Source organism: Helianthus annuus, chromosome 13 (assembly GCF_002127325.2).
Source record: "Helianthus annuus cultivar XRQ/B chromosome 13, HanXRQr2.0-SUNRISE, whole genome shotgun sequence".
NCBI classification, from domain to species: domain Eukaryota; kingdom Viridiplantae; phylum Streptophyta; class Magnoliopsida; order Asterales; family Asteraceae; genus Helianthus; species Helianthus annuus.
In genome coordinates, this window is record NC_035445.2 from 108,726,845 (window position 1) to 108,741,475 (window position 14,631).

The 14,631-nt window shown below is 36.0% G+C and overlaps 1 long non-coding RNA gene across 3 annotated transcripts; it reads left to right on the forward strand.

Moving 5' to 3' along the window:
• Nucleotides 1-8,041: 8,041 nt before the first annotated feature.
• On the forward strand, nt 8,042-14,004 carry LOC110899018. Of its 3 annotated transcripts, XR_002569871.2 has the most exons (5): nt 8,046-8,289; nt 9,043-9,162; nt 11,840-12,132; nt 12,652-13,202; nt 13,331-14,004. It is a non-coding gene; the product is annotated as an uncharacterized LOC110899018 (long non-coding RNA). The 3 variants fall into 3 exon arrangements; XR_002569869.2 differs by having other exon boundaries at nt 8,042-8,289; nt 11,840-13,202; XR_002569870.2 differs by having other exon boundaries at nt 8,042-8,289; nt 11,840-13,197.
• The last annotated feature ends 627 nt before the right edge of the window (nt 14,005-14,631 follow it).

Consider the following 14,631-nt stretch of genomic DNA (forward strand, 5'->3'; position numbering starts at 1 on the left):
AGGGTGAAGGGGGTGCACACCTAATAGGTGAGTGCACTCTCTTACACCAAACCAATCCCCGTGTGCCACGTCAACTCCCCTCTTAAACTCACCTAACACCCCCATTTGATGGCGCCACTCCCCTCTTAACTCCCCTTATTTTTTTTATTCAAAAAAAAAAATAAAAGAAATAAAATGGTTTGATTGGCTGGAAATATGGGGCCCACCACCTTTCTCCCTCACCGCTCTCGTTGAACCACCACCGTTCTCCCTCACCGATTCGGGTCCCCGCAACGTTGGCGGCGGTGTTCCCGATCGGGGAAGGCGCTCACCGAAGGGGTTACCGAGTACGCCCCGGACACCCTAACGGTATATGGTAATAACTATATTCTCATTATATTATATTATATTATAATTAATATTAATATTATTAATATACATATTCTCCACATATACAAAAACCAAGTAGGGGAATAGTGCCACACAGCTGTGTGGCACTTCCCTATTGGACCACCAGTTTTATTGTTTTATATTCGTTTAAAATTACGATTTCGTCCTTAATTTAAAATAAAATTATGTTTTCACCCCCACTTCAAAATAAAATTCCGTTTTTGTCCCTCACTCAAAATTACGATTTTGCCCTCGGTTCAAAATTATGATTTTCTTCCCAGATTACAACTACAATTTTGGCCCCAGTTCAAAATAAATTTTTGCTTTCGCTTGGACCACCAGTTTTAGTGTTTTATATTCGTTTAAAATTACGATTTCGTCCTTAATTTAAAATAAAATTATGTTTTCGCCCCCACTTCAAAATAAAATTACGTTTTTGTCCCTCACTCAAAATTACGATTTTGCCCTCGGTTCAAAATTATGATTTTTTCCCCAGATTACAACTACAATTTTGGCCCCAGTTTAAAATAAATTTTTTCTTTCGCCCAAACTAAAAATGACGATTTCGCATTTTCGCCCCTTTCAAAAACTATTATTTCGCCTTAAGTTTAAAATTATGTTTTTGCCCGGTTCAAAATAAAACTATGCTTTTGCCCCCTATTCAAAATTACGATTTTACCATCAGTTCAAAATTTTAAATTTGCCCGAGTTCAAATTAAAAATATAGTTTTGTCCCAGCTTAAAATTATAAAAACCAAGTAGGGGAATAGTGCCACACAGCTGTGTGGCACTTCCCTATTGGACCACCAGTTTTATTGTTTTATATTCGTTTAAAATTACGATTTCGTCCTTAATTTAAAATAAAATTATGTTTTCGCCCCCACTTCAAAATAAAATTCCGTTTTTGTCCCTCACTCAAAATTACGATTTTGCCCTCGGTTCAAAATTATGATTTTCTTCCCAGATTACAACTACAATTTTGGCCCCAGTTCAAAATAAATTTTTGCTTTCGCTTGGACCACCAGTTTTACTGTTTTATATTCGTTTAAAATTACGATTTCGTCCTTAATTTAAAATAAAATTATGTTTTCGCCCCCACTTCAAAATAAAATTACGTTTTTGTCCCTCACTCAAAATTACGATTTTGCCCTCGGTTCAAAATTATGATTTTTTCCCCAGATTACAACTACAATTTTGGCCCCAGTTTAAAATAAATTTTTTCTTTCGCCCAAACTAAAAATGACGATTTCGCATTTTCGCCCCTTTCAAAAACTATTATTTCGCCTTAAGTTTAAAATTATGTTTTTGCCCGGTTCAAAATAAAACTATGCTTTTGCCCCCTATTCAAAATTACGATTTTGCTATCAGTTCAAAATTTTGAATTTGCCCGAGTTCAAATTAAAAATATAGTTTTGTCCCCAGCTTAAAATTACGATTTTGTCCTTAGTGCAAAGTTATATTACGATTTTCTCTCCGGTTCAAATTTATAGTATTGCCATCACTTTAACTTTTGGCAAATTACGATTTTACCCAAGTCAACAAATACAACTTTGCCCTCAGTTCAAATTACAGTATTGCTATCGTTTTAGTTTTTTTTTTGCAAAATTATAAAAGTGTTTTTTTATATTAGTTGACTGGATTTAATTTTTTTCCATGTCAAGGAGCTTACTAAAACTCGCTCATTAATCCTTACAAGCTACAGTTTTGCCCTGAGCTCTGAACTACGGTCTTGTCATCGTTTTAGTTTTTTTTCCTAAGAAAACTATAATAGTGTTTTTTTAATTGATTGATAATTATTCGGTCATCGCCCCCAACGCGGGCGGTGGCATTAACTAGTACATATACAAACTCAAGTGTGCATACGTCAGAATTCAATAGTTCCGCCTCTTTATTGGGCAAATTGGGCGGCATGTGTAATAGTGCCAGGCAGCTGCCTGGCACTCTCCTATTGGCTTAACAAATTGATGTTTTCGCCCCGGTTTAAAAATAAATTTATGCTTTTGCTCCCAAGTAAATATTTCAATTTTTCCATCGGTTAAAAATTACGATTTTGACCCGTTTTATTTTACAGTTTTGCCATTAGTTTTTTTCCCTTAAAATTACGATTTTTCCATCAGTTCAAAGTTATGTTTTTGCCCACGCTTAAAAATAAATTTACGTTTTTGCTCCCGGCTAAAAATTTTAATTTTGCCATCGGCTCAAAATTACGATTACTTTCGCCATTAGTTTTTTTTTTCTCACAACCAGGTTACGGTTTTACCCTCAACTTAAATTTACATTTTGCCCATCGTTTTCGTTTGATTTCCTGGTGACATTACAAGTTTGCCCCCAGTGCAAAATTACAATCGTGCCGGCAACTTCATGGCACTCGCCCGTTGGTCCATTTAATTTACGATTTATCCCTGAATTAAAATTGTGATTTGTTCCTCGGTTAAAAATTATGTTTTCCCCATCGTTTTAGTTTTTTTTACCAAAACTATAAAGGTTTTTTGTTTTAATTGCTTTACTCAATTTAATTTCTTCCCGTGTCAAAGAGTTGCCTAACATTGGCTCATTAGTCCTGGAAAATTACAGTTTTGTCTTGAGCCAAAAAATACGGTCTTATCATCGTTTTTATTTTTTTTCCCTACCAAAATTATAGTATTCTTTTTTTAATTGGTTGCGAATTATTCGGCCATCGCCCCGCAACGCGGGCGTGCATCTACTAGTTAATATACATATATCTGTATGTTCAATAATCTATACTATATTATAATGCATGAGTGAGGGGCATTTTAAGATACCCAAAAAATAAGAACTTTTTCCTCTCTTTATTTATATAAAGACCCTTAAAATGAGGGTAGTTTGGTCTTTTAAACATTATTTATTTTTTAGCCCCTAAAATTATTACACTTAAATCCCTAAAGTTTTAACAAAATTATAGATAATTAGTTACAATTCACCCCTCCATAACAAACTTATAATTTTTTTTTTACGTATCTTGACATATCTTATAAACTATATTGTTTAAAAAAAATTACGATTTTCCCTCAGTTCAAAATAAAATTGTGCTTTTGCCTTAAGCTTAAAATTATGATTGTGCCCTTAGTTCAAATTTATATTACGTTGTTACCCCCAAGTTAAAAATTACGAATTTGCCCCTGTGAAAATTTACAAGTTTTCCCCAGGTTCACATTTACAGTACTGCCATTACTTTAGCTTTTGTCAAATTACGATTTTACCCCAGTCAAAAAATACAACTTTCCCTCAGTTAAAAATTACAATATTGCCATTGTTTTAGTTTCTGGCACTCTCCTATTGGACCAACCAGTTTATTATTTTATATCCATTCTAAAGTCACGTTTTTGTCCCTCTCTAAAATTACAGTTTTGCCCCCAACTCAAAATAAAATTACGCTTTTGTCCTTAGCTCAAAATTACGATTTTTCCCTCCATTCAAAATAAAATTGTGGTTTTGCCCTCAGGTCAGAATTACCTTTTCGCCCCCAGTTCAAAATAAAGTTTTGTTTTTGTCCCTACTTAAAATATACAAAACCCAAATGAGGAATAGTGTCAGGTGCCTGGCACTCCCCCATTGGACCAGCACGTTTAATGTTTTATATCCATTTTAAAATTACGTTTTTTTTTTCACCGCTCAAAATAAAATTACGTTTTTGCCCCAGCTCAAAATAAAATTACGTTTTTCCCCCATCTCAAAATAAAATTACGCCTTTTGTCCTCATCTCAAAATTACGATCTTACCCTCAATTCAAAATTACGACTTTGTCTGGCACTCTCCCATTGGACCAACCAGTTTATTATTTTATATCCATTCTAGATATCATGTTTTTGTCCCTCTCTAAAATTATGGTTTTGCCCTCAGCTCAAAATAAAATTACGCTTTTGTAATCAGCTCAAAATTACGATTTTTCCCTCCATTCAAAATAAAATTGTGGTTTTGCCCTCAGCTCTGAATTACCTTTTCGCCCCCAGTTCAAAATAAAATTTTGTTTTTGCGCCCACTTAAAATTACGATTTTGCCCTCTGTTCAAAAATGTGATTTTTCCCCGTTTAAAAATTGTGATTCCGCCCTCAATTCAAAATTACGTTTTTTCCCCAGTTCAAAATAAAATTATGTTTTTGCCCCCAGCTCAAAAATACGATTTTTCCGTCGGTTCAAAATAAAATTGTGCTTTTGCCTCAAGCTTAAAATTATGATTGTGCCCTTAGTTCAAATTTATATTACGTTAAGTTAAAAATTACGAATTTGCCCCTGTGAAAATTTACAATTTTGCCCCAGGTTCAAATTTACAGTGCTGCCATTACTTTAGCTTTTGTCAAATTATGATTTTACTCCAGTCAAAAAATACAACTTTCCCTCAGTTAAAAATTACAATATTGCCATTGTTTTAATTTTTTTATCAAAACTATAAAAGTGTTTTGTTTTAATTGGTTGACTCGATTTAATTGTTTTCCGTGTCAATAAGCTGACTAACACTCGCTCATTATTCGGTCAACGCCCCGCAACGCGGTCGCCCGCACCAACTAGTTTAAAACAATTATTACGGTGAACGTTAACAAGGATTCATTTTAACGTCTAACAAAACTCCCATCATTCAGGTATATTTATAGTTAATAGTTCTTCACTCATCCCGTTAATGAAAAATTTAGGAGAAACTTCAAGACTGGGTGTGGTAAAACTCACTCATCTCGGCGGGGCGTGGCTAGCCCGCGTGGCTTGGCTAGCTTTATTTAAAAAATTAAAAAATACACACAACATTTAAAAAAAGAAGCCTAAAATTTTATTAAAATTTCCTAAAAATTAGAAAATTCTATAGAAAAAAAAAATTACAAAAAAAACCTAAAGTGTTAGGTATATTTCGAAAAGGGCGAGCTTGTCAAACGGCTTCCGTTCCTTGCACCGGAACTCGATGTTGGCCACCGCCACCCGGTCTTCGTGACTTATCTCACCGCCGGGACGCTGTCGTAGTAGGCTTTAAAACGATTGAGCTTCGGTCGTAGATCGCGCCATTTATGTTGGCACGCGTTTAAATTATGCCGAGTGTTTCCCACGTTATGCCGGTAGCTAGCAAAAGCTTCCGACCAGTAACAGGTCTCACCGGGTTGGCGACCCTTCATCACGTCCACGACACTCGTGACAAGGGCTAGCTCTTCCTCATGCGTCCAAGAGGCCATCGATCAAGTGTTTGTGGGTAGCGGTTCGGGTAGGTGACTTGGGTTGGGGTAGCGATGTGGACAACCGGTGGGGTTGGAGGTTATATAGCGATGTTGACAACCGGGGGGGGGGGAGGGGGTGGGGGTTGGGGGTTATATAGTTAGGTGGGTGGGTGAACCGTTTGGCCAACCGTTTGGCTTCGACAAACGATTATATTTTAAAATTTAAACATGGCCTGCTATGACCTAGCCAACAAGCGAATAGGAGCCGGCCACGTAGGACCGCTAGGCATGCCCAACGCCCGATCTTAAACTCCTGCTCAAGAGGCCACGCCCAAACCCAAGCCCACCCGGGGTGGTGGCTTGGGCGTTTTCAGCCAACCCACACCCCAACCCCCGCCCCATACCCCATAGTCTAAATAAACGATTTATGTTCTAAAAGTTTGTCCCTTTGTAAAATCTAAAAGTTGTATTTAACATTTTAGCCGTACGTAAGCAATAAATTAGAGTTAAATGGCCGGATAGTCCTGTGGTTTGCCATTTTTTCATCTTTAGTCCCTAACTTTCTAAAGTTACAGCTATAGTCTCTAACTTTTCAATTTTTGTTCCCGGATAGTCCTTGTGCCTAACATCAGTTAATTTTCTCAGTTAAGATGCTGTGAAATGACAAAAATACCCTTAGGCGATTAGGTGACAAGCATCCTGACTGAAGAAAAGGTAAGGTATTATTTACTAGGTAGGGGATGATTAAATCAACCGCTGGTGTATTGGCAAACGGTATATAAACAACCAACCAACCCCTATCAAATCGAATTCTAATCATTAGCCCTTCTTCCCCCTATTCTATTTGATTATAAAATTCCATTCTTCTAAGATAAATCCAACCACCACCACGCTGGCTGGCTGGCAAAAACACAAGGATGAAACATATGTTGAGAGATAGAAATAAGAAATTCAAGTGCATTAAAAACAAAATAACAGAAGAATAAGAGCTAGTATACAAAGAAAGAAAGCCCTACCAGCCAGACGCGTTGGATACGCTTCTTGATAGGGATGGCAATAAAAACCCAACCATGATATTTTGGGTTATTTTGGGACTCTTTAAAAAAGGAAATAAGTCAGAATGGGCTGAGGATTTAGTCAAGATGGATTAGGATGGGTTTTAAAAACAATGTGCATCTTTAGTTGTATGATGATTTTCTAAAATCTATGGGTTGGACTTCTTGCACATCAGTTTCCTCCATTGCCACGTTTCTACTACGTGTAATCTTCTCCTTATCTTGCTTCATCCTTATTACTCATCAACGACCGCTATATGACTCGACCATAGTGTCGAATGAGAGCTCTTTTAGCCTTTGTTTAGAGGGAAAACATGTACTATTCATTAGGTTTTCCATCACTAGGCTATATGTTAGTCAAAAACGCCAAGTGCGATGAACTAAAGTTTGGTTGAACTTGGAAAATCATTATTAAAACAAACGGGACTTTGTATACATTTGGGAGAACTTCGGGTTCTCAACATTGATTTAGGATTCATGTGAAATTCAGTACAAATGAGCATCAACACTAACTCAAATAAACCAGTTTTGAATTCAATTGTTGCGAAATGTCAGTTTTGTTATATCGCAGCAGTGAATATTTTTTTCTTTTATTTACTTTTATGTGAATGTTAACTTATTTGATTTTTCAGATTCAGTTGCATGATGAACATGCCAATTTAAACAACACATTTGTCGAACAAGCTTCTAAGGTATTGATTTTGCTGGTTTTAAGTATTATTTTTGTGTATATCTTTCATATTAACATGTTCGTTATGTTATTATATGTGTGTTTTATTGAAGGATGATGGTGATAAAAGTATTGATATTATTTTTTATGGTGCAATGTTTAGTCCATACAAGTCTAATTTTCAATGTGAATTTAGTGAAGATGTAATTTTAAGGTTTATTTAATCTTTTTTTAACTTTTGTATTCAATTTTTATCATTTATAGGGATCAGAAGTTTGAGACTCAAAGTAAGAGATCCAAGAGACTCTCTTAATAGAAATAGAGTGAGGTTATTAATTTAGACGATTCTGAGGACAATGACAAAGAAGAAGAATTAGAAGATATTGTCGATTCAAGCCCAAACCAGAAAACTCGATTAAAAATACGTCGAGTGTCAATTCAGAAACGGACAGATTTCCTACAGTCTATCAAGTGTTTTTATATATTTTTTTTCGTTTTCGGTTGTTATGTTTGACCTAGACGTATGAATAAAGTTTATTTTATATTTGAACTTTATCTTTGGTGTTAATATAATGCAGTTATTAACCATATTAATAAAGTTAATATCTTAAATTTATAAGTCAACTGAACTTATATAAGTTAATATCCTAAAGTTGCAATAAATAGATATTGTAGTTAGATATAGTAAAGCTGAAACTATAAAATATTGCAGTTATTATTGGATATTAAAACCTATATAAAGAAGCAAGTACTTTGTGCATATGTTGGTTGTAACCTGTGCTTTGGGAGTGTTTCAAAAAAAACTTATGGTGTACATCCACGTATTTGTTACATACCTTCTCTCCCTTTCAGTCCAAAACCACTGCCACTCATCTCATCCGGTTTGAAGATCAGTACCAACCACCGCCGACGAAGGCAGTCCTTAAACGTTTAATCCCTAAAATCAAACCTCTCGAAATACGGTGAGCAAAGAAGTTGTCAAGGTTTATGCTAAACCCTAAGAAAAGGCCATACCCCTGTTTCTTCGTGTCTTTCTCAGGTATGTTTTTTTATCAGAGTTTTTGGTTTTCCGGTGGTTTTGCTTGCTTCATTCTTGGCGGTGGCTTTTGTTTCGCCGCCGGTTGTGGGTATTGTTGCCTTGATTATGTTGGCTTGATGATGGTGGTTGATCTTTATGTAAACCTTACCCTTTTTGTATGATCTGTGATGTTGATGTTGATGTTGATGTTGATGTTGACACTTGAATTGCGATTAAGGGATATAGGAAGCTGTTGCCGGAGACCTATGGCGGTTACGACGAACGACGTGATCAAGCCGTCTCCGGCGTCTGTTCTGTGATGTGCGTCTCCGGCGACCACAGTTATATAAGCGCTTATACATGTTTCTTTGCCCTATGTTTCCCTCTGTTTTACGCTTGATTGCGATTCCGATTGTGTCCAATGCGATGTTTAAGTATCTATTGGTTTTGTTTCATCTTTAGTTTATTGCTATTAATCTGAATATATACGTGTGATTGATGAATGGATGCTACTTAATCAATTACCTTTTGTATAGGTAAATATGATGGGCTATGGTCAACCAGTTTCATTCATTGCGCTCTAATTTGAAATCAATGAAACCCCTGAACCATAAGAAACCCTTTTGCTTAACTCCTCTAAATATGATATTGAATTATGTTATTTGAATATTACATTACGTATGATGTAAACACATAATGACTTGGCGAAACTTACTTGGGTTGTAATTCAATGTAAGCCAGATGTGTCTTTGCTGATGAAACTGATATTTGCAGTCAGAGGATGAGGTGTGGACCCGTTGGGGGCTATGGTCTATGATGAAACTGGTGACGCAAATTATGACTTGGTTTACTTATGTTCCGTGCTCTACATGTGAACAATGTGGCAAGCATCAGGTACATCTTTTTTTTAGTGGTGAAGTAAATTTAACGCTTATTAATAATTAGGCATGTGATGACTTTATTTTTCGGTTTTTGTCTTGTGATTTCCATTCGTTATAACATTTTAAAGGCAAGTATATATGTCTATGAAATTTTAGCATATGAATATCATTGTCATCTTCTATAAAGGGTTTATTTGGAAAATTTACCACAAAAATGTTTATGTTATTGCAAGATCATCTGTACTTGATCATTAAACAGTTTGGTTTTATATTTCCATTTTTTAGTTGTCAACAAAATAGATGCTGTACTTATCGAAGAGTAGATTGATAAATAGAATGCATATTTAGTGGGAGTATTAATCTATATTAGATCAGAATGCACATGTGAAATATGGGCTTCTATGAGTTACATTTATGTATAGACATCTGCGTAGGTGTTTTTCTTTATTGGATGTTTTAAATTATTGCCAAATGGGAGTGTCATTGCTGATCATTCTCATAAAAAAAATGGAAATGCCCATGTTCATGTTCATGTTCATGTTCATGTTCATGTTCATGTTCATGTTCATGTTCATGGTCTCAAGGTCAACGCTTGAGACATTTTTTAAACAGTTTGCTAAATGGATAGGTTGGTCCAGGATTCCCTTTAATTTTGATATAGATAGTTTCAATTTTTTTAACTAGACCCGTTTGACCCGTTAAATTCAAAACATTTACGATACATAAGTGTTTTTTTTACGTTTTTTTTAATTGTAGCAGGCAGTTTTACATTTATGGTTGAATGGATAATAGACCGATATGAGGCAAACGGGTCAGTCGCGTAACGGGTAAAACGACAAACAAACTTTTATACGGGTATCAGTTGTGCAAAGAGTGATCAGTTTTAGCCTTCGGGTTTATAGAGATTGAGATGAGAGAATATCAAAGACTTTGATTAATCAGATATCACATGAGAAAGAAAATGATACATAAGTGTTTTTACGCTGATAAAGAAGGTTGCAGAAAAGGGTATAGCTTTGTTTTGTACATCTTGGATGTATAGGTTAGGCGATGTAACTATGGAACATTGGTGTAACAAATGCATGGGTTTATTTGGTATGACACATATGAATAGCTCCCCGCCGCAACGGCGAGTAATAAATCCTAGTTAATCTAATAATTTGCAATTTTTTTATTAAAAAGTAATAAAGTAATAAACTTAAAAACTAAACTAAAAAACTGAACTTACTATGATATAAAGTTAATAAAAAAATAATTACTTTATAAACATTTTTATAACAAGTAATATAAATAAAATACTCCAGAAATTTACAATCTTTACTAGATAAATTCTAATATGGGTTGCAAATTTTTAGGAATTATAAGTTCAACTATATTGTTATAGATAATATTAGTCAGTTCTAAAATAATTATTTACCAACTTGACTAGATACATAGTAGTAGATTGTGTTGCATATTTTTAGGGATTATAGTTAAAAGTAGACTCATATAGATAAGATTAGTTAGGAACTAAAAAATTGAACTTAGTATGATATAAAGTTGATAAAAGTATAAACTCTTATCATCCTATTTTTTATAAAAACAGTTATTGAAATGTTATAAAAATATAAATTTTTTATATTTGTAAAAAAAAACCAAAATTTAACAATTTAAGTTAAAGCTCTAAAACGTACTTACGAGTGAAATACTATTTTTTGTTTTTATAAAAACGAAAATTTTAAACTTAAAGTTTATTGTATGGGTACTATGTGGATATTTAGAAAAAGTTATGAACTTTAAAGAATAAAATTATACTTTATAATTTAACCAATAAAATAAACAAACTTTACAATTATAACAACTTATCTTTTATTTTTTGTCTTTTGATTATTAATTTTCATAAAAGAACAAAACTTTTACATATGTGTAAACTTATGACATATATCCACCACAATAATGTTATCATAAATTTTATACGAATAAGAAAACTACCAGAAACGAGTGTCGCAATGCAAAGTGTCGCTCCCGCCGCATCGCGCGGGCACCCTGCTAGTTATTATAATGAACTAGAAGTGGCTCTATATCGCGGCGGGGACACGACAATTTTGAACAATATTTAAATATAAATGTTGACGAAATAGTAAAAAATAACACTAATATAAAAACCTATCTTTTAAAAGAAAATAAAAAATAAAAAACCCTAAAAGTAAGATATTACAAAAAAAAAAAAAACAAACAAACAAAAAACAAAAAACAAAAAACAAAAAACAAAACAAAAAATATTTTAGCTTCCCCCAACCTCATTCGGTTCTAGGAGGTTCAGTTTATTTTCAATCCAATCCAGTTTCTAGACCAGACTGATTTGGCCAAAACCTATTCTAATCTTTCTTAGAAAAAATTGAACCGTTTTTTAACCTAACCAGTTTGAGAACAACAAAACTAGTGGGATTCTCATGGTTAAAAAAAAAATCTGAATATATGAAGTTACCACTCTAACTTAAAAACCTTAATCTGCATATTTACTATTTTACAAACTCAAAGTCAGTAAGGTATTTTTCCAGACAAAGTCTTTTGATAAAAAGTTAAAAACATAAAATTGAACTTGATTTTTTGAGAAACTAATGGAGTTGCTTCTAAACTTTTATAAAATAATTAAATGGCATCTTAAATATTATCAACGTTATAGATTTTACCTTTGAACTTTTATTTAGGGACACAGATGCAATAGTAGACGTTTCACCTAAAGTCGTTGGGGCAGGCACAACCCGCAACAACAACCGCAGGTACATGAGGTCACTCACACGTGCACTGTAAAAAAATTAACTTTAGCCGCCCACGGGGCTGTGGCCGCTGGTCACGGGGCCGTGGTCGTTGTGCAGACGGGTATAAACCCATTTTCTTCTTCATTTGTTCATTTCACCACAACCTGTTTCCCCGAAAAACCTATGGTTCCTCTGCGATTTTCTGCCATTTTCACGTTTTCCTTCCACTCAACATCTTCAAGGTATGATTCTAACATCTTTTGTAGTTAATTTAACGATTTGCATGAAGATTAACACCAAAAATTTGGGGAAAATCTAGGGCTCTTGAACTAGAACCGAACTAAACCCTAAATTTTTTACTAGATCTAGTAGTAGTAGTTTAGATTCATGTTATAGAAAGTAAATCAACCATTATTGTTCGTAGTATCACCTGATTTCAAGTATAAACCATGAACCCTTGTTTTTGAACCGAAAAAGTTAAAATTGATAGGTTAACGGTTTGTTTCTTTTTAAAAACGGCACTTGGGGGTTCATTTTCTGGGGAAACCGCCCCTACTCAACCAAAAATTTTCAACTTTTCGAAATCGGGTCGACATTTTAAGATTTGCAATAACAGTGACCTGACCACGGGGGCGTGGCCAAGGTTGGATACTGAACACAGTGCGTAGTCATTGACCACGGGGCCGTGTCCAGCTCCCTGTTTTCAGTTTTTCCGAAATTTTATCATAATGCACTGATTGTTCTGTGGTTCTCTTTTGCAGCAATGGCCAACAAGTTTCTGAAGTTCAAACAAGCAGAATGGGAGTACCAAGCTCGATACGACATCCTATAAACAAGGCCAGAAGAGGCACCAAAACAAGCATGCTATGACGCTCTTGAAACCGTGGGACAACAAGGCCGATATGATACGCTAGTCACAGGACCACTCCGAGTAGCTCTTGGCACCAAGCTCCATTTCGTCTACGAGTATAACATGGAGTTCTATAGCACCTTCAAATTCAAAGCCAAGGCAGACCCGTTTGACGAAGATGGGGTTGAGTTCAGATGCACTAGGGAGGTACTTTCCATCTCCATAGCCCAATTTGGTGTGAATGTGGGCTTATTCACTCAGGAAGAGTCGTTTGAAGAAGAATTCATGGGTGGTCTTCGTGAAATTCCGATTAACATGCGCCAAACTACATGGGCTCAAATTGGAGATGGGCCATACGATCCAAGCGTCACCAAAAGCTCCCAGTTGTGGGATCCCCTTTACCGCTACATCCACCGGATCCTAAGCAACTCCCTATATCAACGGCGTGATAGTTCGGGTGTGGTAAACCTCTGTGATCTCACTTGCCTCTATTGCATCCACAATTGCATACCTCTTGATGTCACACACCTATTCCTCAAGAACATGCACCTCAACTAATTGGTCTATTCTCTAACACCGATCTTTTTCAGGGGATGGATCTACCGTCTATTCAAAACTTATGTCCATTGCATGCCAAAATCATTCCATCGGGGTGAGAGGTCCGGGGAGGTAGATCTAGCCCAATGCCGTTCCATGGGACTCGTCCAAGAAATGGATGACGGGTCCGTCCGCTTCAGAAATGCCCGAGGAAACACATGGGGCCCGGAAGAAGCCTTAGCTTTCCAAGACGACCCAAACCGTCCTCCCCGTCAACACCAAAGCTACCATGCGGGTTCCTCCTCTCAAGGAGGCGGGTTTCCTAACTTTCAAAGTTTAACTGATCTTTTGCAGTAAAACCTTCTCTGTACTTGGAACACATACAACATGGCTAGCAACGCCTACACCCGGATTGGAACGGTGGAACGTTCCGTCGCTACTATGCAAGATGATGTCACATACATCCGGGAGCACATGGCGTATCGCGGTGAGGAGGTTGAAGATGATGAGGACATGGATTGAGTAGAGGCAATGGAGGTGGTGTGGTAGGCGAAGGATGCAGTTTCCGGTTAACCATCTCTACTCTATGAACAATTTACTGGCCCGTGTGCCATGGTTGAACAATTTACTTTCTAGACACTTTTATTTTCTTCATTTTCTTTAGTTTTATGTTTGTGGTGATGATGGATTTGAAACGTTGGTAAATTAGGATGTTGGTATTGTATTATGCTTTGTGTGTTGTGTAGCAAAACAGGTACACAGGAGGCTTGAATGCACTAAGCATTAGTGCCACCTAAGCCCAGAAATTAGAAACGAAAGCCGAAAACCTGAACTTCACTTATTGCAGACTGCCACCACGGGGCCTTAGTCATTGACCACGCCCCCGTCTCCACCCTATAAACCTGCTGTTTTTCTGCAACCTACCCACCACGAGTCGTGGCCACCAGGCACGCCCCGTGGCCAACCTTCTGTAAGTAATCGTTACTGGTACTCTGACCACGGGGTCGTGCCCGGACAAGACGTGGTCGTGGCCAGATGCCCAGTAACACAAAACCTTGTTTTTAAACACGATTTTACACATTCGAATCAACCTAAAAACTTATTTTGGGACACGGATATTGTGTAATTTAAGCGTGGGGGGGGAAGCTAAAACCTTGAATCTTGCAAGTCTTAATAACAAGCCTTATACAAAACTCTATTGGAACCGCTAATCACCCCAAATCTTTTCAAATTTTTTTCATTTTTTTACTTGTCTTGGTTTAATTTGGGAATAACAAGTTTTGAAAGGTTATGTTTTTATAAATTTACAACTGATTGCGTCATGATAAAAAGAACCAAATAAGAAAATTATAAA